The sequence below is a fragment of the Marmota monax genome, unplaced genomic scaffold (genome assembly GCF_021218885.2).
Source record: "Marmota monax isolate L192 unplaced genomic scaffold, Marmota_monax_Labrador192_F-V1.1 WCK01_AAM20220418_F8-fsc00087, whole genome shotgun sequence".
NCBI classification, from domain to species: Eukaryota; Metazoa; Chordata; class Mammalia; order Rodentia; family Sciuridae; genus Marmota; species Marmota monax.
In genome coordinates, this window is record NW_026693476.1 from 4,664,496 (window position 1) to 4,689,552 (window position 25,057).

General features: G+C 39.5%; 1 long non-coding RNA gene across 1 annotated transcript; it reads right to left on the bottom strand.

The window, feature by feature from the left end:
• Nucleotides 1-13,361: 13,361 nt before the first annotated feature.
• LOC131424681 (uncharacterized) lies at nt 13,362-22,358 on the bottom strand. Its single transcript, XR_009228081.1, has 2 exons — nt 22,057-22,358; nt 13,362-20,342 (listed from the first exon to the last, which is right to left on the bottom strand). It is a non-coding gene; the product is annotated as an uncharacterized LOC131424681 (long non-coding RNA).
• Nucleotides 22,359-25,057: the final 2,699 nt, after the last annotated feature.

Genomic DNA, 25,057 nt, shown 5'->3' on the forward strand with positions numbered 1-25,057 from the left:
TCCTTGAGGCCCTCAAGAGAATCAAGCAAAAAGCCCATTAACTATTCTAAGATTTCAGAAATTATTCAGGGACCCCAGGAAAGCCCTGCTGTTTTCATGGAGAAACTCAGAGAGGCAATGAGAAAACACACCACCATGGATCCTGAATCCACAGAGGGCCAATTACTTTTAAAGGACAAATTTATCACTCAGTCAGCCCCAGACATTCAGAGGAAGTTACAAAAATTGGCATATGGCCCTGATCAATCTTTAGATAACATCCTCCGACTTGCTACTTCTGTTTTTTATAATAGAGATATAGAGGGAAAAAAGGAAAAAGAACTCAGAGACAGAAAAAGAACTGAAGCTCTGGTATTTGCTCTTAGAGGAGTAAGCTCCCAGGGTGAAGGAGGAAGATGAAATGCTCCTCAATCCACAAAAGAGACTTGTTTCTATTGCGGAGAGGAAGGACATTTCAAACGGGATTGCCCAAGACCAAGCGACCACCTCAAAAGCCCTGCCCTAAATGTCAAGGCAATCACTGGAAGAGTGACTATCCTCAGGGGCATAGGTCCTTAAAGCCAGACTCCTCCACACAGGCCTGACAGGGCCCCAGGCTCAACTCTGGCTCCCATAACTCCTATCACCGCATGTGAGCCCCAGGTATGCTTCTCTGTAGGGAGCCGAGAGGTCAACTTCCTCTTAGATACAGATGCCAGTTATTCTGTGCTCACCTCTTACCCTGGACCTCTTTCCTCTAATGCTGTAACCATATAAGGAGTGTCTGGACAGCTTATCACCAGAAAGTTTACTCCCCCACTGAGTTGTGAGTGGGACGGGGTCATGTTTTCTCATGCATTTCTGATAGTCCTAGAATATCCTACCCTTTATTGGGAAGGGACTTACTTTCAAAACTTCAGAAATCCATTACAATTAATTTAGGACTCAGAGGACCATTATGTTTGCCTTTATTAGAATGTAATATAAACCCTGAAGTGTGGGCTACTGAAGGCAAAATTGGACGGGCAAAAAGTGTAGTTCCAATCAAAATAGTCTTAAAAGATCCTTCTGTCTTTCCATATCAGAGACAATATCCCCTACACCCAGAGGCAAGAAAGGGCTTATTGAAGATCATTCAGAACCTCAAAAGACAGAAACTTTTAGTGCCCTGCAACAACCCATGTAACACACCCATTTTAGTAATTCAAAAACCCAATGGGGAATGGTGACTAGTTCAGGACCTGAGAATAATTAATGAAGCAGTTTTTCCTCTCCACCCTATGGTTCCCAACCCATACACTCTGTTATCTGAGATTCCAGCAGCCACTGCTTGGTTTACTGTGTTAGATTTAAAAGATGCCTTTTTCTGTATACCCTTAGACTCTCAGTCATAATATCTGTTTGCCTTTGAGGAACCAGATAGCAGATCTCAACTAACTAACGTGGACAGTATTGCCCCAAGGGTTTAGAGATAGCCCTCATTTGTTTGGCCAAACCCTAGCTAAGGATTTAACAGAGTTCAGAGATAAGACATCTCTACTGTCTCAAAAGGAATGTCACAGATATAAAGATGGTTACTATCAAATTTGGGACCGAGATTTATGGCTCGCTCCCACTATTGGGCATTTAAACCAAGAAGCCCCAATCTGTTGGGAACAATGAAACCATACCTATGACATGTGGCTAATGCTACTCGAGAATTAGGATGGACCCCGGAGTCACAATGCCAACAAATTATAATTTTACAAGCCAATGATTGGTTTGGGACAGATTGGCTCTCTAGATCTAAAATTATTTGGCCAGCACCCAATAGGACTCAATGGATATGTGGAACTAACCTATGGCCCTGGCTTCCCCCAGGCTGGATAGGAAGATGTACTATTGGGTACCCCTGGATGCAGGGGAGATGGACCCCAAACACAATGCAGCCAGCAAACCTCCCAAATCTCAAACATAGATGGGGATGATCTGTGTTTCATTGATATGATCATTTAGCTTCTCTGTTTATCCCACAAATTGGTTTAGAAGATGTAATGTGGCATGTAGAGATTTTAAACAATTATACTCCAACTGCCCTCCATGATGTCGAGAAAAGTATCTCTCTCCTTAACACTGAAATAACACTTATGAGGAAAGCCATCTTATAAAACCGGATGGTCCTCACTGCAGCTCAAAGTGGTACTTGTGCCATTATTAAAACTGAATGTTGTGTTTACATCCCTGACAATTCTGGCAATGTGACAAATATCCTTAAAGATTTACATGCTCAAATAGAAGCCTTGTCCTTGCCAACCTTGTCATGGGAATAATATCTTAGCTCCTGGTTCTCTAGTACTTCCTGGTGGAAAACATTGTTAGTCTCTGTCTTTGTCATCATACTCATTGGCATATTCCTGTGCTGTGGCATTTATTGCTGCATCAATCTAGTTCCAGTACTAATGAATTCTTGTTTCTCTTATAGACCACCCATCACTCAAATGGCCCTCCAGCCTATTACTCCTCAATCGGACTTCTATCATGGACCACTCGATAGACCTGATTTTTAAAAGGGGGACTCCAAACTGCTTGCCCAACATCACCCCCTTTCAGCCTGAAGAAGCCAGAACGATCTTTGCCCCCTTTCCTTACAGCAGTAAGGAGTTCCCAAAATTAGAGGGGGGAATGAAGCCAGACTTAAAGATAGGTAGTCAGTGTAGTTAGGTAAATTGGGTCTAATATCGAGTAAAATCCAAAATGAACAAAACAAAAGAACATGGCAGTGGACCTATGGATAGGATAACTGGTGGATAAGATAGAGAACTGAGGTGGCAGGTTTCCCATCTGGTAGACACATCCAGTATAGATCACTATTTTAGTGATCTTGTAATACATGTGAATAAATCCATCCAGAACCAACTGGATCCTGTCCTGCCAAATAGCCAATTACAAACCAGAATCAGCCAAACCTAGACCAGAACTATCCAGCAAGTACATGAAAAAAAAATTACAGTTTTAAGCCACAAAGTTCGGGGGTATTTATTAGGCAACAATAGATCAATGATTGACTTCAGTAATTACTTTATTCCAAACATTTGCACCATTAGATAGCTTCCTCTACTACCTGCACCTGATTTTAACAGACATACTTAACTCCCCATTCTTCCCTACCACTGCACTATAGCATAGTGGTAAAGAATACTGATTTTGAAGCCAGCTGCTCTTATCTTGGCTCTGGCACATATATATAATTCAGAAGTCCTAGAGAAAACTATATGACTTTGCTGGATCTCATGTTCCTTTTCATAAAAACAGAAATGGAAACAGAGTTGAGTATAACTGATTGAGAAAAGTGGGGGAAGAAATGAGGTTTATTACATCGGGTACAAATAGCACTGGATGTTCTGCAGATGATATTGTTATGCTCGAGTTCGGGACCCCCAAAAGACCACCAGAGACCAAGATTGATGTAAGCAGCAAAGAGGTGTTTATTGCAAGCTAGCTCAGTCCTCCGCTCGCACTCAGCAACTGGTGATGCTGAGAGGCCCCGAGCCCAGGGTTTGCAGCAGTTTTATACACTCTTTGGAGAAGGTAGGGACTTCACTTACATCATAACATCTCTTAGCAAATCATCACACACCACGGGAAAATCATGAAACAACTCTAAAACATGATTAGCACATTCACTGGCAGAAACAAGTTGGGTAGGAGTGATTGGTTAGTACAAGAGGGGGATTCCTTTGAACTGATTGGTTTAGGCCACGAGGGGTGTACATGCTAAACTACATGGTTTTCCAACATGTTATCAACCACCATAAACTACTGGGGGGTCATCTGGCATCCCAGGTATTTTCCCTGTCTCATGCTGATTGATGGTTGCTAGGGGGTTACTATGGATCCCCACCTAGCCTAACTGAGTCAGGGACACCTGGCTCCACAGGTCTCTCCTGTTATTTGCAGACAAACAATTCAGCAGGTGGGTATGTGCTTAGGAGTGCTCTGTGGGTTTTTCCAAGCCCGGGTAAGTGGCGGCAAGTCCCCTGCCAGCCAGGCCCATGGCTCCCTCTCTGGTCCCGCCCTGCTGTTTGAGCAAAAGTCTGCGGCCCAAGAGGGCAGAGGAGTGGGGAGTGGGTGCCAGCTGCCCCGAGCTTACTCTCCTTCCCAAGCTCTACCAGTGGGGAGAAGGCCCCTCTGGAACCGAGCTTTGGTCTGACAATCAGAACGAGGATACATTCCCACTAGGTGCTCCATGTGCGTGACACAGTGCTAATTGATAAGTACACGTTCAGTGGTTCAATCCACTTGGCTGCTATGTAAGGAAAAAACTATGATTCCCATGTTACAAGTGGGGACACCAACAAGTGAGGCCAAGAGATGCCCAGATCACTCAGCTCGTCGGTGGTGGAGCCTACAAAAGAACGAGGCTGCTCCCCGAGCTTCTTCCCAGTAGTGCTTTCTAACGTACAAGACCTTTGCACAAGATCCTATACCCTCTAGCCCAGACCTGCCTGCTTAGCCTCTCATTCTGTCACTCCATCGACACACACAGCTCAGTGCTCACACTCGTCAAGTGTTGCACACTTCCTCAACTCTGTGCTTTCTTCCGGCCTCAGGTTGAACTTACTAGACCTCTCTGACAATCTCCCACCTATCCTTCAAGGCCCAATTTAAGTGTTACTTCAGCAAAATCTTTCCCAACTATTCCAAGCATTTATCCTCAGGGATTTTCCTTGTTGAAACTTGTGCTGAGAGCCATTGCCAAGTAGGAATGACGCATGGCAATTTTTTGTCAGCCTACTCCATGTTGCTTAGAGGAAGGACTCTCCATTGTGGAAATGGGCTTGCCTTTGGACCCAGGTCATTTGCAGTGACATTGCATGTATGCTTGAGTAAGGTGACCCTACTCAAGGACCAGGGTGGATCCGGGTTTAGGGAGGATCCTGCTGAATTAGGGTGGGTCCATGTTTAGGGTGTATCCTGCTGGGAATAGGGAGTATCCCACTCCTTGGGTTTAGGGCAGTTCCAGGTTTAAGGTGGACCCTGCTGGGAATAGGGCGTATCCTGCTGCCTCAAGCGCCCGCCCGCTCCTTGAGTTCCCGTTGAGTTCTTGCGGGATTCAGAGAGTATTTTGGGATGCAGAGCCCAGTGGGAGTGTGGATTTTGCCCAGAACGTGTTTGTAGAGTGCCGGTGTGAGTTCGGGAATAAAGAGTTGCTGTTTGAATCTACAAGGTGTGTGGTGGCTCGTGATTTTGTGCCCAGCCAGACTGCGGCAAAGTTGAAGAAAAAATGTACGTGAATTCCACTGGGTGAATGTTCTGCAGTTTATTTATTCATTTTATTATTGATGGACTTTGAGTGGTCTCCATTTTTTTTTGCCTGAACAAAAAGTTGTGCTGTGCATTGTAATATATGTCTTATGGAAGTTAATTCCAGCTTCAAAGTACTACCAGTGTACCAAACTTCTCAGTATGTATGAGAATTCTAGTTATCTCATGTTCTCCATAATACTTAGTTTTTTTGTCTTTTTAATTTCATGTTTTTTAGCAAGAATCTCATGGTTGTTTTAATTGACAACCTTTCTTTGTGGGGGGGGGTGTTTTTTGACCATTTGGACATGTGTACAAGTCATTTGCTCATTTTTTTTCTATTGAGATTTATAGAGTTCTTTATATAATCTAGATATGTCACTTTTCAGATATATGCATTAGAGTGGATAGAAATAGCCTCTTTGATTCTATAGTTTTATTTTCACTCTCTCATTGGTATGTTTTGATGAACAGAAATTTTTAACATTCTGATTTTAATTTTTTTTCTTTTTTATAGTAGGACTTTCTATATTCTGTTTAAGAAATCTTTGCCTACTCCAAGGTTATAAAGTTATTCTATGTGTTCTTCAAAAAGAATTGTTGTTTCAGCTTCCATGTTTACTTTAACAATACATCTGTAATTGATGTTTGGTTGTGTACGGTAGGGCTGAAGTTTTTTTCTCCCCTGGTCTCTAGTTGGCCTGGCCCATTTATTGAAATAACAATTCCTTCTCTGCCATACTACAATATCATCACCTTCCTTAGGGTGACCAATATATGTAAATCTAGGTTGTTTTTTTCTTTCATATTCTAGAAAAATATATGTAATCTGAGATATATCATATTAACCATTTTTTAATATTATTTTTTAATTGTAGTTGGACACAATACATTTATTTTACTTGTTTATTTTTATGTGGTGCTGAGGATAGAACCCAGAGCCTTGCATGTGCTAGGGGAACACTCTACCTCTGAGCCACAACCCCAGCCCATATTAACCACTTTTAAGCACTCAATGGCATTAGGTACATTTACATTGTTGTGTAACCATCACCATCATTCATCTCTAGAACTTTTTTTATTTTGCAACAATGAAAACTGTATCATTAAACAAACTCCCCATTCCTCCCTCTCCAAATCCATGGCAATCATCATTCTACTTTCTTTCTTTTTAATGAAATTGACTGTTATAAGTATCTCATAAGTGGAATCAAATAGTAGTATTTGTTACTATTGTTGTTGTTGTTTTGTACTGTCTTATTTCACTTAGCAAAACGTTTTCATGTTTCATCCATATACCACACATCAGAATTTCCTTCAAGTGGGGATTCTTGAACCCAGTCTGATATCTGCCCTGTGTTCCTCACACTCAGCTAACTTAGAAAAAAGTCACTGATGAGGGAGACCAGTTCAGAGGAGGGAAGGAGATCTTAGGTCTGTGATGGAATGAGTAAACATCATTCTGGAAATTGACTGCTTGAAAATGTCCCCTGAGATCATGTCATGTAAAAGTAAAGGGGTGCAAACTTTTTCTTAAGATTCAATCCACATGCTCCAGATGCTCCTCTGCAAACCTAGGTGAAGTCTTCACCATTTTGACACTAACTCTAGTTCCTGATATGCAGTGACTTTTACCTCCACTAAGTGAAGCTGCATTTATAGTCACACTCTGGACCCTATCCTTACCTACAGAAACTTAAATTCAGACCTCATTCTCAGCAGGAACACCTTATTCACCCATTATCCTTACTCAGTTATTCCCATGTCATTTGTCTTTTATCTTTGTTTTACCTCATTGAGCTGTCCAGTCTCTGTTTCTAGATTCTCCCTTCAATTATTTTTGTCCCTGATCCACCTAGACTCTAGGGCCCATCCACTTTTGCTGGTGCTTTCCATTTCCTTATTTCATTAAGTATTCTGTGAAACCCATCCAGCAGAAAAGAAACCTAGCCCTGAATCACTACAAAGGTTTATCTCAGTAAGCCTAGGTGTAGGCTGCCAAATGCTGCTGAGAGAAACCTCAGACCTCCATAGAATAATGATACTAAAAATTATAGTCTCTTCCCTAACTGTATCCTTAACTCTGCCCAGGAATCCTCACAGGTTTCACTTAGGTTTCTTCCCCACATTAGCACCTCTGGGGTATGTGTGTTTCTGGAGATTGAACCCAGGGCCTTGTACATGCTGAGCAAGGATTCTACCACTGAGCCACATTCCCAGCCAGTAACTGTGGCTTTTTAATACCTTCTTTTTCTTTCTTAAACTTTGTATCTCTCTTTGTACTTCAAAGTGGATGCCATCTTAATAGAACTTCCCAGATGTTGGTTACAATAACTAAAAATGTTCCTGAATCTATTTTTATCTTCCTTTCATAACAGTGGAGGAGGTGCACTATGCCCTTCCAAAACAAATCCTACATTTTACTCTGAATCCCTTCTTTTTTCTCAGGGCTTCACGCCCTTAGCATTTAACCACATGTTCAAATCTTTCCCATCTTTTAAGAAAATTCTACTTCATACCCCTTACTAGCTACTCTTCTTTTTATCTTACTGTCTCTGGATCCTCCATTTTATCCTAACCCACTGCATCCTGGCTTCCACTCTTGCCAGGCCACTGAGACAGCCCTCACCAATTTCTCTGTGGAAATAAACATCACCTTATTGCTAAATTCAAGGCTTTTTTTCATTCCTGATCTTGCTTGACCTCACAGTAGCACGTAACCCCACTGATCCTTCCTTCTCTCCTCTTTTGATCTCAGCCATCCCAAACACCTTTCTGTTCTCTGTAAGCTGGGCTTCTTTGCTTTTAGCCCTTAGCAGATACATTTCCTTCTGATCAAACGACTTAGTATTCGATCCTCACCCACTTTACCCAGCCAACTCTCTTATATTTTAGGCTCCAGTCCACCATCACTTTTTCTAGGAGACATTCTCTGGGCATTTCTGCCTATGGCCTGTGAAAGACTGGGTTGGGTGCTCCTTCCATAACTTAATCACGTTATGGGGTCAGCATTTTTCCTGTAAAGGACCAGATAGTAAATATTTTAGGCTTTGCAGATTGACATACGTATATAACAAGAGAAAACAAATGTTTATTTTTCCCCCCAGTACTGAGGATTGAACGCAGGGGCACTATCCCACTAGGCTACATTCCCAACCATTTATATGTTTTATTTTGCTGAGTTTTCCAGGCTGGTCTCACACTTTGGATCTTCCTGTGTCAATCTCCCAAGTACATGGGATTATAGGTATGTACCATTGCATCCAGCTCAAATGTCTACAAATTTTTGTTGTAATTCAAAACATAACATGATGGAGTACATTTTTTTACAAGTCTACTAATGAGAAGAATGGCATTACTTTGGGTGGTATAACAATTCATTTAATTGGGACTCAGGGTTGATGTCCCCAAACATCAAAATCAACTGCAAAAAAAAGCAATTACAGATGTCCAGTTAATGCTGACTGTAATGAGATTTTATATATTATACTGAGTCCATTTTTGTATGCATAATTCTGTGTGATGGATGTTGCAAGGGAAATATAATGAAACCTAAGCATGACCCCTATTCTCATGGAACTTGTAAGGATGTAAAATTACCATTGCAGAGGAAGAACTTCTTTTTTCTTTGGTGGTGCTGGGGATTGAACCTAGAGCCTTGCACATGTGAGGCAAGCCCTCTGCCAACTGAACTATATCCCCAGCCTAAAGAGGATCTTCTTAATCATAAGAGTCACTGCTTTAGGAAAGATATGAAAAAGTTCATTACATGTGCCTAAGATCATTTTTGAAACAAATCATATAGGTCAGAAGACAGATATTTATTTAAAAAAAATAATAAAGCCAGGAATGTCCTTAATTTTATTAGGAAGCCAGTAATGTAAATTCACTTGCACTTTCAACATTTTTTTCTTTAGTTTATATTTCTTTTTCTTTGTTGTAACATCTCTTAGTATTTTGTTATTTCCTTAATAATAGTTATTTCTCTTGATTCAGCTTAAATAGAAATTAATGATTTGGTGCATGTCTGTAATCCCAGAAACTGGAGAGGCTAAGGCAGGAGGATCACGTGTTCAAGGCCAGCCTCAGCAACTTAGCAAGACTCTGTCTCAAAATATAAAATAAAAAGGGCTGAGGATGTAGTTCCATGGTAGAGTAGCCCTGGGTTCAATCTCTAGTGCCAATAGAATAAAAATAGATACTGATAATTTTACATACTGAATGTCACTTTTCTGCATCATCATTTTAAAAGATAAGGACATGTGTTCTTCTTGGATGAGTTTTAGCTCTATCTGCTTATTCTGGGTTTTTGTTTGTTTGTTTGTTTGTTTTGAGACAGGACCTTGCTAAATTGCTGAGGCTGGCTTTGAACTTGCAATCTTCCTGCCTCAGTGTCCCGAGTCGCTGGGATTATTCTTTTTTTAAAATTTATATCCTACTTTTAAAACTCAAGGCAAATTTATCTGTTAGTTATAATACCAGGGACAGCACATACTTAGACCATGTTAAGCTTTCTAATCACTTGAACTATATAAAAGAATAATAAAAATTTTTTGATACAAACCAATCTAAAACTCTCCAGTAGTGTCCTCTTGATAGTTACATTGATAGCATCTACATATAAGAAAAGGAAGAAGTAAAAAATAAAAAAAAGTCCCTCTTTAATATTTAAAACCAAGAACAAGATGAAAAAAACTAATCACTATGAGAGCAAAATACAGTTCCCCAATCTCCTAGCAGGACAGATTATTCATTGAGGTCAGAGGTCAAATATAATCACATTTATAGTTGGGGGACATTTGTATAATGAGGCATTAAACATTCTTCAATAAATTGTACACAGAAGATATAGGTATGAATTCGATTCTTAATTTTTGATGTTTTCCTCTTTTTCTGCTTTATTGTAAGGCATGCAATAGTAGAAGTTTAACATTTATTTTCTAAAATTCTTTCCTTTAATGATACAAATACTGAAAGTACATCAAATTTTTTAATACTGAATTTTGAATTTTCAAGTCAACTTATTGAGTATAAGCACTTGTTCTATATGTCTTCAAAGTTTTTGCTTTAACATCTGAAAAAGTTTCATTTTTTTTTAATTTCAAATCATAAGTGTTCTGGGTGAGAGGAATAACTCATCTGCCTATGACCTTTTAGGAAAGCTGTTTTGTTGAAATGCTGTACCTGTACTTAACCTAAATTTGGGTGGACTATGCTTTACTGTATATAAATGACAAATTCAGTTTTTAAAATTGAACTTTTTATTTGCAATTTCAAAAAAAATCACTTGATCTATAGTGATACTCTGGGAGTATCATATCATATCAATATTCTGGGAGAGATAGGGGGAAAAAATTAGAAATAGGCCAGTGATCCCAAAACTAGCCCTAATTTCTCCCCTGAGGTTTATACTAGTATGCCCAAGTACTGCCTGTGAAAAACAAACCTTGACTCTTCCCTCTAAACCTCTTCTCTAAGTCTAGAAGTCTCCCCCACATGAGAGAATACCATTGCCATCCAGTTAGGTCAGAAGCATGGGACTCATTCTCTTGTTTGATGTTGTTTTTCCCTTCGCTTCTCACATCTACATTATTAGCAAATCCTCTTTGCTCTTCCTCCAAAGTATGTTGCAGATAAAACCATTTCTTAACTTTCTAATATATATTCCCTACTCTTAATGTCTCATCTATTGTTATACAGCAGTTTGTTTGTTTGTTTGTTTAAATTTCAGTTAATTCAGGTCTTTTCTGACTGAAAGCCTCCTTATAACTGCCTGTTGTAATTACAATTCAAACTCCTTTGTATAGCCTATGCTCACATTTATTAAGTTCTTATTACTCCAGATACTTTGCATGTATTAACTGATGTTGTCTTCACAACTATCCTGGGAAGTTGAAACTATTGCTAACCTCATTTTTACAAAGCAAGACACAGGAAGGTTAAGTAACTTCTCCAAGTCACACAGCTAATAAGTGACTGGGCAATAATTCAGGGTCAGTGAATCTGACTCCAAAGCACAGAATCTGGCCCTTTTATGCCATCCAGCTTCATCTTGTCATTTTGCTTACTTTGCTTTAGCCATACTGGCCTTTTTATTCCTTGAGTGTATAAAGCCTGTTCTCTCCATAGGATTCCCCCCTCCACCACAGGCTCTTCTTCTATCTAAAATGCTGATTTATTGATTTACATATACTAGGGATTGAACCCAAGGGTGCTTTACCACTGAGTTACATCCCCACTCATTTTATTTATTTATTTTTATTTTGAGACAGGGTATCACTTAGTTGCTGAAGCTGGCCTCTTGCATTCCTCCTGCCTTAGTCTCCTGAGTCATTGGGATTATAGGCGTGCACCACTGTATATGGCTAGAATGCTATTCTTTTAGGTCATTGCATGGCCAGTCAGCTCATCAGTTAAGTTCATATAAAGGCCTTCTCAGAGAGGTATTCCTGACCACTTTGAAACCTCTCACATGGCAGGTGTGGTGGCATATTCCTGTAATCTCAGCTACTCAGGAGGCTAAGGCAGGAGTATCAAAATTCAAGGCTAGCCTGGGCAACTTGGCAAGAACCTGTCTCAAAAATAAAATCTTAAAAAAATTATTCTCCCACATATTTTCCTATTTTGTAGCAGCACTTCAACTATCTGGATCAGTCTTCTTTCTTTTTATGTTTGCTTCTTCGAACGTATTTGTTCAATAAATATTTTTGTATGGGTACATGGAAAAAAAAGTTAAATATAGATTTACCATAGGATGAAGTAATTCTATGCTAATGCTTATATATTCAAGAGAACCAAAAACATACATTCACACAAAAACTTAAACCTAAATGTTCTTGGCAGTATTATTCATAAGAGCCAAAAAGTAGTAACAACCCATATGTCTGTTAACTGATGATTAGATAAATAAATTGTGATATATAAACACAATGATTATTAGGTCATAAAAAATAAAGAGTAATAAAGACTGTAACACAGGAAGGTTAAGTAACTTCAAGTCACACAGCTAATAAGTGACTAGGCTATAATTTCAGGGTCAGTGAATCTGACTCCAAAGCACAGAATCGGGCCCCTTTATGCCATCCAGCTTCATCTTGTCATTTTGCTTACTTTGCTTTAGCCATGCTGGCCTAGATGTATTCTACATTACAGACAAACCTTGAAAACATTATGCTAAGTGAAACAAATCAGACACAATAGGCCATATATTATAAGATTCCATTCATATGATATATGCAGAATAGGAAAATCCATAGACACAAAATAGAGTAGGGTCTGCCAAGGACTGGGAGAGAGGGCTGGGTTTGTGGATCAGCGATGGAGTGCTTGCCTTGCACGTATGAGGCACTGTGTTCGTCCTCAGCACCACATAAAAATTAATGAATAAAATGAAGTTATTTTGTCCATCTATGACTAAAAAAAAGGGGGGGAAATAGTGGCTACAAATGGGTATAAAATTTATTCTTGGTTAATGAAATGTTTCAGAATTAGTGGTGATCAACATTAGTGCACAATTTTGAAATTATACTAAAAACCACTTTTAAAAGTGGATTTTTATGGTTCGTGAATTATATCTCAATAGAGTAATATTACAAAGTGTGGAATATGATATATCAAGAAATTTGTAATGTTTTGAACAATCCACAATAAAAAATTAAAAAAAAAAATAAAATAAAAACAAAAAGTAGCAAAACAGGGGCTGGGGTTGTGGCTCAGTGGTGGAGCACTTGTCTAGCATGTGTGATGCACTGGGTTCGATCCTCAGCACCATGTAAAAATGAATAAGTAAAGGTATTGTGTCCATCTACAACTAAAAAAAAAATAAAAAACAAAAGTAGCAAAACAACCCAGGCACAGTGGTACACACCAGTAATCCCAGTTACTTAAGAGGCTAAAGAAGGAGAATCACAAGTTGAAGGCCAACCTGAACAACTTAGTGAGACCCTGTCTCAAAATAAAAAATAAAAAGGCTAGAAATGTAACTCAGTGGTAGAATTACAGAACTGGGGACTTCTGGAAAACCGAGGCAGTGCGAAGACCTACCTGCCCTTCAAACCCCAATCCTTGAGATCAAGGTGGAAAGATTTCAAACATGTCTATTAGAGTAACAAGGATTGAGTTTTATTAAACAGATAGGAAAAGGGAAAGGGGACACTCTTAAGGGAGAGAATGGGTCCTCTCAAAGAGGAGGTGGATAATGTGCCTCTCTTGCACCCCAGTTTTATTGGGGGTCCCATAGAAGTTTCCAGAGAGTTCCACCCAGGTCCACCTCTTGACTTTTAACTGACAACAGGATAATGATCCTGGTGATGAGAATCACGGCCAAGTTACATTTTGTAAGGGTCCGGCAAACGACGGAGGAGGAGACCACCAAGAGACTGACTCATGCAACCGCAAAAGGGGGGTTATTGAGGATCCAGCATGCTGGGGCTCCGTGCTCATTCAAGGAGGGAGAGTGGCCAAGAGCCCCAAGCAGGGGTTAAGCAGTGCTTAAGTACACTTTTTGGGGAGGGCGGGGGCTTTGCATACATCAGAGCAAATCATCATGAGGCGCGGGAAAATCGAACAACAACTCTCGAACATGATTAGTACATTCATTGGCGGGAACAGGTCGGGTGGGGGTGGTAGGTTAGTCCTAAAGCGGGGTACACATTTAAACTGATTGGTTTGGGCCCTGAATGCCTATGTGCCAAACTGCACAGGGCCCAGGTTATTTAACAACTAAATGGTCAGGGGGAATATCTACTGGGCAGTCCCGTGAATTGTCCTAACAGCTACAGGAATTTCAGGTTTTGAGTGTAGCATAGGAACTTAACAATACCTGGTCTTTTACATTTTAACTCAGGCTTTGCAGCTTAGAAGCTTTACAATGCCTGGTCTTTAACTTCAGTTTCTTTTACCCTTTCATTCCCCACTCCTTTTTCTGACTACTTTTAATCTTAAAAGTAATGAATCACAATTATTGGGGAGTCTCATTTTCCAGCTCTGTCAGTGGAGCATATTGCTGTCTGATTACCATGAGTTGTCCTGCGTTTCCTGGAATCATTTTCAGCATGGCCTCCATTTTAGATTTCACTCGGTATTAGACCCTGATTTACCTAACTACACTGACTACCTAACTTTAAATCTGGCTTCATTCCCCTCCTCTAATTTGGGAACTCCTTACTGCTGTAAGGAAGGGGGGCGAAGAAAATCTTTCTGGCTTCTTCAGGCTGATAAGGGACGGTGTGGGGCAAGCAGTTTGGAGTCCCCCTTTAAAAATCAGATCTATCGAGTGGTCCATGATAAAAGTCTGATTGAGAAGTAATAGGCTGGAGGGCCATTTGAGTGATGGGTGGTCTATAAGAGAAACAAGAATTCATTAGTACTGGAACCATATTGATGCAGCAATAAATGCCATAGCACAGGAATATGCCAATGAGTATGATGGCAAAGACAAAGACTAACAATGTTTTCCACCAGGAAATACCAAGAACCAGGAGCTAAGATATTGTTTCCATGACAAAGTTGCTGAGGACATGGCTTCTATCTGAGCATGTAAATCTTTAAGTATATTTGTCACATTGCCAGAAATGTCAGGGATGTAAAAACAACATTTAACTTTTAGAGTTACAGATGTCCTTTTCCTTAAGATACAGTTTAATAATTTAATGTCATCTGATCTTGCAAAATCCTTTTACTAGTATGACCTCTGTGTCTAATAGAGAAATCTTTAATTCTGTTACTTAGGGCTGGATAACCATACTAGCAAACATTAAGCCTACCTGTGTAGGTTAGGAATATCTGTGGGCCATAAACTAAAAACTACTCTGGCAGTTTCTTTTGATAGTTATCAGGCATTCCTGTCTGAGAATCTCTTTTGTAGCCTCCAGTTTACTTATTTATGGAATAACTATTATTATCATTTAAAATGCCCAGGAATAGCTGTGTTTTGGCTTTAGCCGTCTTTGCCAAGTGCTTAAGATGAAGCAAGTCAAACTGACTTTTGTTTCTATCTATTGTTAACAGTCAGCTGAGTTTCCCTGGGAGTCCTCAGGGAACTTACAGCAGCTTCTCAGTTCTGCTAGTGCCATTTGCGCTAGGATGGGTCCAGGCCTTGCTTGACCATATGGCTTCCCTTAGAAGCATCAGGGATGTTTCCCTTTTCTGATGACCCTCCTCTTCACAGAAAATTCACTGATTGGCTTTCTGTCCTCTACTGGTCTCATTAATCTCCCTGTTCAGGAGGTTATGTGGCCTAGAGTTGCAAAGCTCTTTGGAGAAGTCCCCAATTCCCTGATTCAGACTGACTCAGAGGGCAAGAGCCAAATATTGGTTTTCTTGGCCCTTTTTAATTTAATTTTAACACTTAATCTTAAACATCCAGCAAATAAGTTAACAGCCTTACATTAAAAGCACTGGGCTTTAATGTCTATCTCTCTATCCTGTAGGTGATAACTCCTTATCTTAAATTAACCCAGGTTGTGTGTTCTTAAAGCAGTACCTCTTTGAAACATTAACAGGCAATCCTTAGACCATCTATAAGAAAACTACAGAATAAAATTAACTAAGGTAAAAACATATTCAGTTTATGTAATAGCTACCTTGAATTTTGGCAGAGTTATACATTATAATCCCCTGTTTGAGATCCTGGTAATCATGTCAAAAACCAACTTTTGGACACAACTTTAAATGTACTGAAATCTGGTCTACTTCTTTCATAGTCACTTTCACATGTAGTGAGATGGGACAGAGCCTTATCTCAAGTAAGGCAGGGCTCTTCATAAATCTTAAATATTGTAGTTCTGAAACCAATCTTTGTTTTTTTAGACATCATTTTACAAAGTCTACATAAATTGTTGCTCAAGTTTACATGAACATTAGCTAACACAACATAATATCACACCTAAAACATGAATTAAAGAAAGGCTGAAAGCTTTTAACCTTTTGTAGAAAAGTAGCAAAGTATTTTTGTGTTTTACAATTAAACCTTCACACAGGTTAGGCTCTTATTAACTTAAAAATACATTTAAATTTTATCTCAGTGTAAAAAGTAACATGGAACTTTACATATCTTATTGATAACAAGTCCAGTTATAGAACACAAATGACAAATAAATCTCCAACATGTTTTTCTTTTAAGCCTAAAATTACCATACAACTTTAGAACACCAGCTTGATATAATGCTCTTTTGAAGCTTCTACCTTACAGACTTGTATACCTGGAAGATATGAACATATTAATAACACCACAATTACATTGATGATTTTATATTAACCAAGGTTAGCTTTTAAAGAAATAACATTACAATATTGAAAAATAACAGTTGTTGTTTAACCATAGTTGTATAATCTTTAATTTCTTTAAGATTATTTGCTCAAAAACTTACACATATAACCAACTTACACAAACCTTCTTTATCACTTACTTAAACCCTCTTAATTACTTAATCACATAGACTCTCTTATCCAGAAACACATTTTCCCTCTATTAAATCCATACCTAGTACCTTCTAGTTTCTCTTTTCCATCTGTTAACCTCCTTCTGTTCACCTTTTGAAACAATACTTGTAAATGTTTGAATTTAGGCAGATTATTTCATAGACATCAACATTTTATTAGGGCCTTTTTGAACACCTAGAAAAACTTATAAGCTTAATTTTAAAGACATCTTTACTTTTATCTGTTTACCCAATTTAAAGTGAACCATTTGAATCACGTGAATCAAAGATATTTGGGTCCATTTTTTTTTAAATTTTTTATGAGCACTCCTCATATACCTGCCAATTGTCATATAACTGCATGATATATGGACATACACACATACAGACATACCGACATACAACACATAGCACAAGTGTGTACATATACACAAGGCCTTGTAGCTGTTTTTTTTTTTTTCAGGTGAAATCTCCATTGCAATGTTTAAAAACTCCACAGTTGATCAAAAATAGAACTGATCAGAAAACATCAACCCATCTGCAGGATCAAAATCATGAGCTCCAAAAAAAAAAATACAGAATCTAAGAAAAAGCAAGAGTCCTAAAAAAGATGACTGGCCAGTAATTAGTAAATACCATACAATTTACTTTTTGGTTTGGTCTAGTTTGAGTTCAGGTAAAAAGACACTTTTATTTCTTTTTTTTTCCTTTGGATCTCAGATCTGTCCTCTACTGAGCCCCAGGCTTCTTCTATTTGCATATCAACTTAAGTCCTGGCTTCCACCATGTGGCCTGCACATTGGTTTCATTAATGAGGTTCTTGGCATAAAAGTTAGCTAGCAGAGATCGAAATAAAACACACAGACTCAGTTACCTTTTTCTATGACCAGGTCCGAGACGGCTCCCCTCTCTGGCTCCAACCTCGAACCACCCGTAGGGCAGCAAGGATTACTCAGGGCTAGCAGGAGAGAGAGAGAGCGAGCACGCCAGGGAGTAGCCTTTTATTGGGGAACAAGAAATTCAGGGGATAATTCCATGCAATGAAGGTTGAGGGGGGGCCGCACTCCAAGGTCAGGGTCGGTGGTCAGTCACACCCCCACACGGACGGGTTCTCTCATCAGGAGAGGGCTGGGAAAGTTCCGACACAGCCAGAACACCTCAGACCCAAACCGGGAGTCACCCAGTCAAGCATGAGAATGGCTCTCCACATATTCCCCCTTTCTTTTCTTAAAAATGAGGCGGCGGTTCACTCTTTGGAGTTTCTGTATTCTTGTTCCGAAGACTCGCCATCCTATGATTACAACACAAAAGAGAATTAACAGCAAAGAGAATAATCCAATAATGTACCAGGCCGAGTGTTTAAGAATATTTCCAGGGTTGAATCCATTCAACTCCTTCAATATTTGGTTAGCCAAAGAAGGATCTGAAAAATCAGCTCTATTATTTTGAATGTCTTGGATATGGTGATGAAGTTCCAGAATATACAAGCTATTATTACTATCTTGCCAAATACCTAACAAATGGTTTTTAACCTTCTCCCAATCCCAGAGAGAAGCATTGTACTTGGCATCTGTAACACAAACATATTTATAATTAGCATGGCATTTAAGCCTTTCCTTAAATTTTAAGGATGAAAGTTCATTACCTATGTCTATAACAGTCGCCTCTAAGGCGTTTAATTTAGTTTCAATCCTTTCATCAATACTTACTTGATTACGCAGAGCCTTGGAAGTATTTTGAGCTAAATTATTAAGAAATTTTGCATGCTGAATATTTTGAGACAATGTCAGAGACGCAGAGACAGTTGAGGCAATAAAGGAGACTAGCGCCAAAACACCAACAATTATAACTCCAATAGCACGTTTAGGTCTTGCTAACTGGGCATGAATTTGCTGCAAGACTTGTAAACCAGTATCCGCATACCATGGCTCTGAAATATTAGCAGGCAATAAAACGAAAGAGGGCTGATGTAGTATCAGCACTCCTTTTCCTCCATTATACCTAGTAATACAATTGGTTAGGTTACATTTATTACAAGTAACAATATCTGTCATCTATCCATTTAACCTTTACATTTCCAATAATTAAAACATAAGGAGATTGGACACAGGCTTGTAAGCCATAGCAAGATCCCTCTTTACAGTTCTTGCCAACAAATTTTGGTAAAGGTTTGTCTGTAAAATGTAAGAATTCTGAGGCAGCAATTAAACGCCAAACATCCTTTTGAACACCATCTTCACTATAAGTTAAAATATTACTAACAAATCCTGCAGGTGTCATAGCAGAATTTCTTCGTAATTGTCTCTTATCAATTTTTGGAGACCAGTCTAAAATATACCCACTATCTTTAGACACCTTATGTTGTACAGGAAAGGTATTCACACAATCCATCCTTCTAGGAAAGGTGCCAATCTCAATTGTAGAACTATTTGGACAGTGGGGTATCCGTGGAGGTTTTACAGAAATGACTGGCTTGTTATGGGAAAGTCCCATCTCAATTACTGATCTAGTATAGGTCTTAAGTCCCCATAAATAGAATTATTTCTCAGTCTAGGTCTACCAATCGCTGTCTTTTCTTCAAATGATACTTTCAGACAGCCAGCATGTTTATCATGGGACCAACACAAAGGTAATTGGGCACTGTAGCCAGAATAATTAAATCTAGTCACATGATTGGGAGTAATATGAGTGTCCGTAAATCCTCCCATCATGAATGAGTCATTAGTAAATACTGGAATAGATTCTCCAGTCCACACAGCTGGGTGTACCAGGGGTGGATCTGGGAAATATGTCCAGTAAGTGTCTACTTGATCTCCCTTTACCTGACAGCCCAACAGGGCAATTACTGTTGTTACCATCATCACTGGGGTCCTGTTCTCTCCTAGGTGTCGAAGTATTTGGGAAGCCTGGGTTGTTAGCTTCTTCACATCTTCACATGAAATCAGCTTTTCGGCTGGGTCAATCTGGTCTTTCTTCATCCTTTTCCGATATCTCTTCCTTCTGGATAGGGGCTCCTATTTTGGGGAGTCATAAACCTATTCCCCCCCTTTAATTTTTGTAATTGAAGCTTAATAGATAAATGAGCTTGTTTCACAATGGCTTGACCTTGGAGGTTATAAGGAATTTTTGTTTTATGATTAATTTTAAACTCTTGGCAAAATTGTTGAAAAGAAGAGCTTACATAAGCTGGAGCATTTGATGATGCAAGGAATGGGAAGCTAGTGCACAGTCATATGAAGACATCTGTTGACAAAAAGTTACTAATTTATCAATCTTGTCATTACCTGAAACTAAGGGTCCTGGAAGATTAGTATGAGCCCATATGTGCCCTATGAAACATGGGTATTTTCGCATTAGCACTGCCTTTTGTAAATTATGAAATAATTCAAATAACTCCTGTGATGAAGTATACCCAATAACTGAAGTTTCAATGTTTTTAGTAACTTTGACTGCATATAAGCTGTCAGAATAAATATTAATAGGCTCATTAGAAAAGTAATTAAAGGCACAAATCAGAGCTTGAAGCTCTGCTCTTTGGGCAGAAGTATAAGAAGTTTGTATTATCTCTGTGTGAACACGACTATAAAAACCTGCTTTACCTGAGTTAGAACCATCCGTGAACACCAATAAAGCTTCATCTATAGGATGTGCACGTACAATCTTTGGAAAAATAAGTGACGTTAATGATGCAAATTGTATAATCTTATCACGAGGATAATGGCTATCTATCTGGCCAGGAAAATCAGCAAAGGCTATCTGCCATGAACTAGAAGTTTGAAAAAGCCAATTAGTCTGTTGAACAGAAAATGGAATAATTATGATATCAGGCTCAGATCCAATTAATTGTAAAATCCTAGTTCTACCTTTAATTACTAATTGAGCTATAGAATCATGAAAAGGAATTAATGTTTTTTGAGGAGAGTGGGATAAATAAATCCACTCAATAACTCCTAATCTTTGCCATATGGCTCCTGTTGGGGTATGTTCAGTTGGAAATATTAATAAATACACTATTTCTTTAGGATCAACTCTAGTAAGCTGTGCATTTTTAACTGCATGTTCAACTCTCCTTAAAGCCGTTCTAGCCTCTAAGGACAGCTGGCATGGAGAGGTTGGAGAGGGATTTCCTTGTAATATCTGAAATAAAGGACTTAACTCAGAAGTAGTTAGTTTTAGGGATGGCCTCAGCCAATTAATATCTCCTAAAAGCCTTGAAAATTATTAGGGGTTTGTACGGAAACTGCTTGTTTCGCTCCGGTAAAATCAAAGATGGCGGCCCCCACGGTAGGTGCGATGACGTCACATTGCGCAACCATCACCTACTTCCTCATTCTCGGCCCAGGGGCGGGCCGACCGGAAGTTTGTGTTTCGGCCAGGCGGAAATGATGACAAGAAGGCGGGCTCATCCGCGCCATCTGGATCTACCACATGGGGCTGAGCCCTGCAATATCTATTATCGCCAGACTATGGAGCCCTGAACTTAAAATCGCGCATGCGACACTCGTGCACAAAATGATTATTTTTCCCACAAACGTAACATCTCCCGCAGGGTTTTTGAACTAAATCTTGTGGACTCAAAGTTTCCTTTAGTGCTGCGGCTAGGGCTACTGTCTGTAAATGGGTAGAGTCCAGGTCAGAACATAAGCGAATAAACTCGGAAACTGTCCCTTTTTTACGGTGCGGTCTAAGAACATTTTGACAATACTTATTTGCATTTTCGAATGCCAGTTGCCTAACAATGAACTCACTTGCTCCTGAGTCCCCGATTGACCTGTTTGCAGCCTGGTACAATCGGGCTACGAAATCTGAGTAAGGTTCACTCGCACCTTGCCTGATTTTGGTAAGAACTAAATTGGATTGGCCCTTAGAGACGATCTGTCTCCAAGCACGTTTTGCACAATCAGTTATTTGATTGTATACTACAAAATCATAATTTAACTGTCTTTCTAAATCAGCGAAATCACCGGTCCCTAGAAACATCTCTATTGGTGTTTCTATATCCTGTCTTTTGTTCTTTTCTGCCTGTTCAGTACAAAAATCAGTCCAATAAGTTCTCCAGAGTAAGAAATCTCCCCCGCTCAGACAGGATCTGGCTAAAGAAATCCAATCGCTAGGAGGAAGGGTCTGCGAGCAAATATTTTCTATCAGGCTCTGTACGAAAGGCGAATTTGGACCATACGTCTCACATGCATTTTTTAGTTCCTGAATGGTCTTAAATGGGATTACAGCATGAACTCTAACTCTCTGATCTTGCTCATTAACTTGCTCAAAAACAGGAAAAAGTTGAAAACTGCTAGTATCCTCCCCATCTTCCTGTGCTTTCTTAATACCTCGTTGGAACGGGGTAAGAAAAGTCATTGTTAATCCAGCGTACCTGTTAAATTTTGTCCTTTTAGCAGGTACCGGCCGAATTCGAATAGCCTGGGCAGGCGGTGTTAAACGCAGCCTGTTAAGATTTCTCTGTAAGTCCTGAATTTCAAAGTCTGATTCTTCTCCCTCAGATTGTGAGCCATGGTCAGACTCTGCACTATCGCCATTTTGAATTTGGGCTTCTAAGCCACGTGGCTGAGAAGAACTCTGAGCCCTTCTAGGAATCTCTTCCAGATTTTCCTCTGCAGGAACATCCTCTACCTCTTCCGGAGGGCTTTCTAGGATTTCGGAGGTTTGTCCTCTATGATATTCGTCCCTAGAATCTCCTTGGGGGCTAGCCTGGTCTTGCAAGTTGAAGGTCACATTCCTAACCTTTGGTTTGGCCCCTAGCGTCTTTGTTTTTAAACGGCTTAAGGGAAAAGGAATTAACTTAGCCTCAGGCGGATTTTCCATTTGAATAGACTTAATAGCCCTCTGCAAGCCTTTTAACAGGTCTTCAGGGGGCCACGAACTTTGGCCCATATACTCAAAAAGACAAACTTCCAGTGCCGTCCAAGTTTTCTGAATACTTTCTATGCCTCCAGGTAGTTCATTAGAAAAATAAACCTTTTGTAACTTTCTTCCTAATTTCTCCCAAGTAGATAAATTTGGAGACTCTTGTTCACAAAACCAAGAACAATATTCACCTACAATCTTTAAGAATTGTAATAACTGAGCTTTCTTTATCTGTTTTCCTTTCTGATTAATTATACTGTCTAAAATAGTCAGATACATTTCCTTATCCGTAGAAGTTGAATTTCCCATTTTAATTAATTTAACGTCTCTTTCCTTCAATATCTTCAGGTACTTTTGTGACTCTAAATTGTCACCACTTCCTTTATCTTATCTTTATAGCACGCTCCCACTCAATCTAGCTAATCTAGAATGCCCCCCTCATGGGCACCAATTCCACCATGCGGCCTGCACATTGGTTTCATTAATGAGGTTCTTGGCATAAAAGTTAGCTAGCAGAGATCGAAATAAAACACACAGACTCAGTTACCTTTTTCTATGACCAGGTCCGAGACAGCTCCCCTCTCTGGCTCCAACCTCGAACCACCCGTAGGGCAGCAAGGATTACTCAAGGCTAGCAGGACAGAGAGAGAGCGAGCACGCCAGGGAGTAGCCTTTTATTGGGGAACAAGAAATTCAGGGGATAATTCCATCCAATGAAGGTTGAGGGGGGGCCACACTCCAAGGTCAGGGTCAGTGATTGGGCCCCCGGGGTCAGTGGTCAGTCACACCCCCACACGGACGGGTTCTCTCATCAGGAGAGGGCCGGGAAAGTTCCAACACAGCCAGAACACCTCAGACCCAAACCGGGAGTCGCCCAGTCACGCGTGAGAATGGCTCTCCACACTGGCTAAGGTCTCGAAGGAACTGGGAAGACTGGAACTCTGAGCAGAAACCTCATGCCTACAGCATTTTAACCATACGTCATAATTTTCAGGTTTGGATGTTGAAAATTATGATACAAGTTTAAGATGCAATTCTCAAAATTTTATATCTTTATATTTTTCTACACTAGAAAAATTTGCTCACACAAAACTGAAAATAGGATCTTTCTTGGTAATATAAAAGCCACCATCAGAAGAAGTTCCTTCAGGATCATTAAGCTGCTTCCTTTGTTCTGAAGTTCCTAAAGTAGTATTAAGTTACATTAAATCACCTGAAAAATTTTAAAAGAGAACCACACACTACCATGTATATCCAAAATTAAGCTTTGAAAATTCCCAAGACTGTTGCTAATTAATGTCATTTCAATAAACCAGACCACAGTTTTAATTTAACACCTTTTTTTTTCTTTTTTTTTCTAAATCTTACACACTGAGGGGAACAGATACCATATCATAATTTATTATCCTTGCCCAAGTTAATGCACTGGTACACCTAGTGAAATCTTCTCAGGCTACCCAGTTCAAAAATTGATGAAAAAATAAAACCAAATGATTGGGAGTTACTTGCCAACTTGGAAGTAGAGTTTTTTAATTTTTTTATCCTAAGTATTTAAGTTTTCTAGCATGAACTATCTGAAATCTCAAACTAAACAATTACTTAAACCCAATTTTTAACTGCAAGATTATGCAATGCTTCAAACTCATTTAGATACCAAATTGTTACAATAAAAATCAAAACAGACAGACCAGATAAGAGAAAAATCTCTCCAGGTTTTTAACTCCCATTTAATTATGACTCCTATCAGTGGCACCATAGATTTCTCCATGAGTGGACCAGATGTTCTCACATAGGGGCAACTATAGGTGTAAAATCAAGGGTCTCAGTGTGACTGATTTTACTGCATTCAGGTGGAGTAATCCTTACAGTGCAGGGAAAGAATGAGGAAATTCCCCAGAGTGAAAATGACTTTGGCAGCTGCTGGAAATTCCTCAGTCTCACCTTTTACTTACAGGATTAGCCCCTTTGGATAGATCCAATCCCAGGCAATCTGGCATATCTCCTAACTTTCCAGTAGAGTCAGTTTTTATCTGCCTTAGGTCTTGAAGGGGGAAGGGGGTATGTACTTTGATCGGCCCAAATTTTTCTCTTGATTCTTTTTTTTTTCTAAAAATGCCTCTCTTAGCAGCTTAAGGAACATAGCACATTTTAAACATTGGGGCGGTAAAACAGACTATTGAAAGTTACCTATGCACCTTAGAGAACCTGGGCAGATTTTACTAATTATCTTATGTCTTTCTCAGTCCTACAACCTGAATTGCTAACATTTCTGACCTGAGAAGGAAGGGGAGCATCCAGGAGGAATGGATGCGAGGTTGGGAGTGTTGCGTAGCCCATATGGAGGCAAATGTGATTGGGGCTTTCCCTCAGTGCCATTCATCTACTGATCACCCTAGATACCCCTGAGGGCTGTCGTGAGGGGGCTCAAGAGAAAGGACCTTAGGAATACGTCTGAGTGTAGCCCAGACCAGAATTCCACAGTTGTTCCAAACTCTTTCATCCACCTCCAC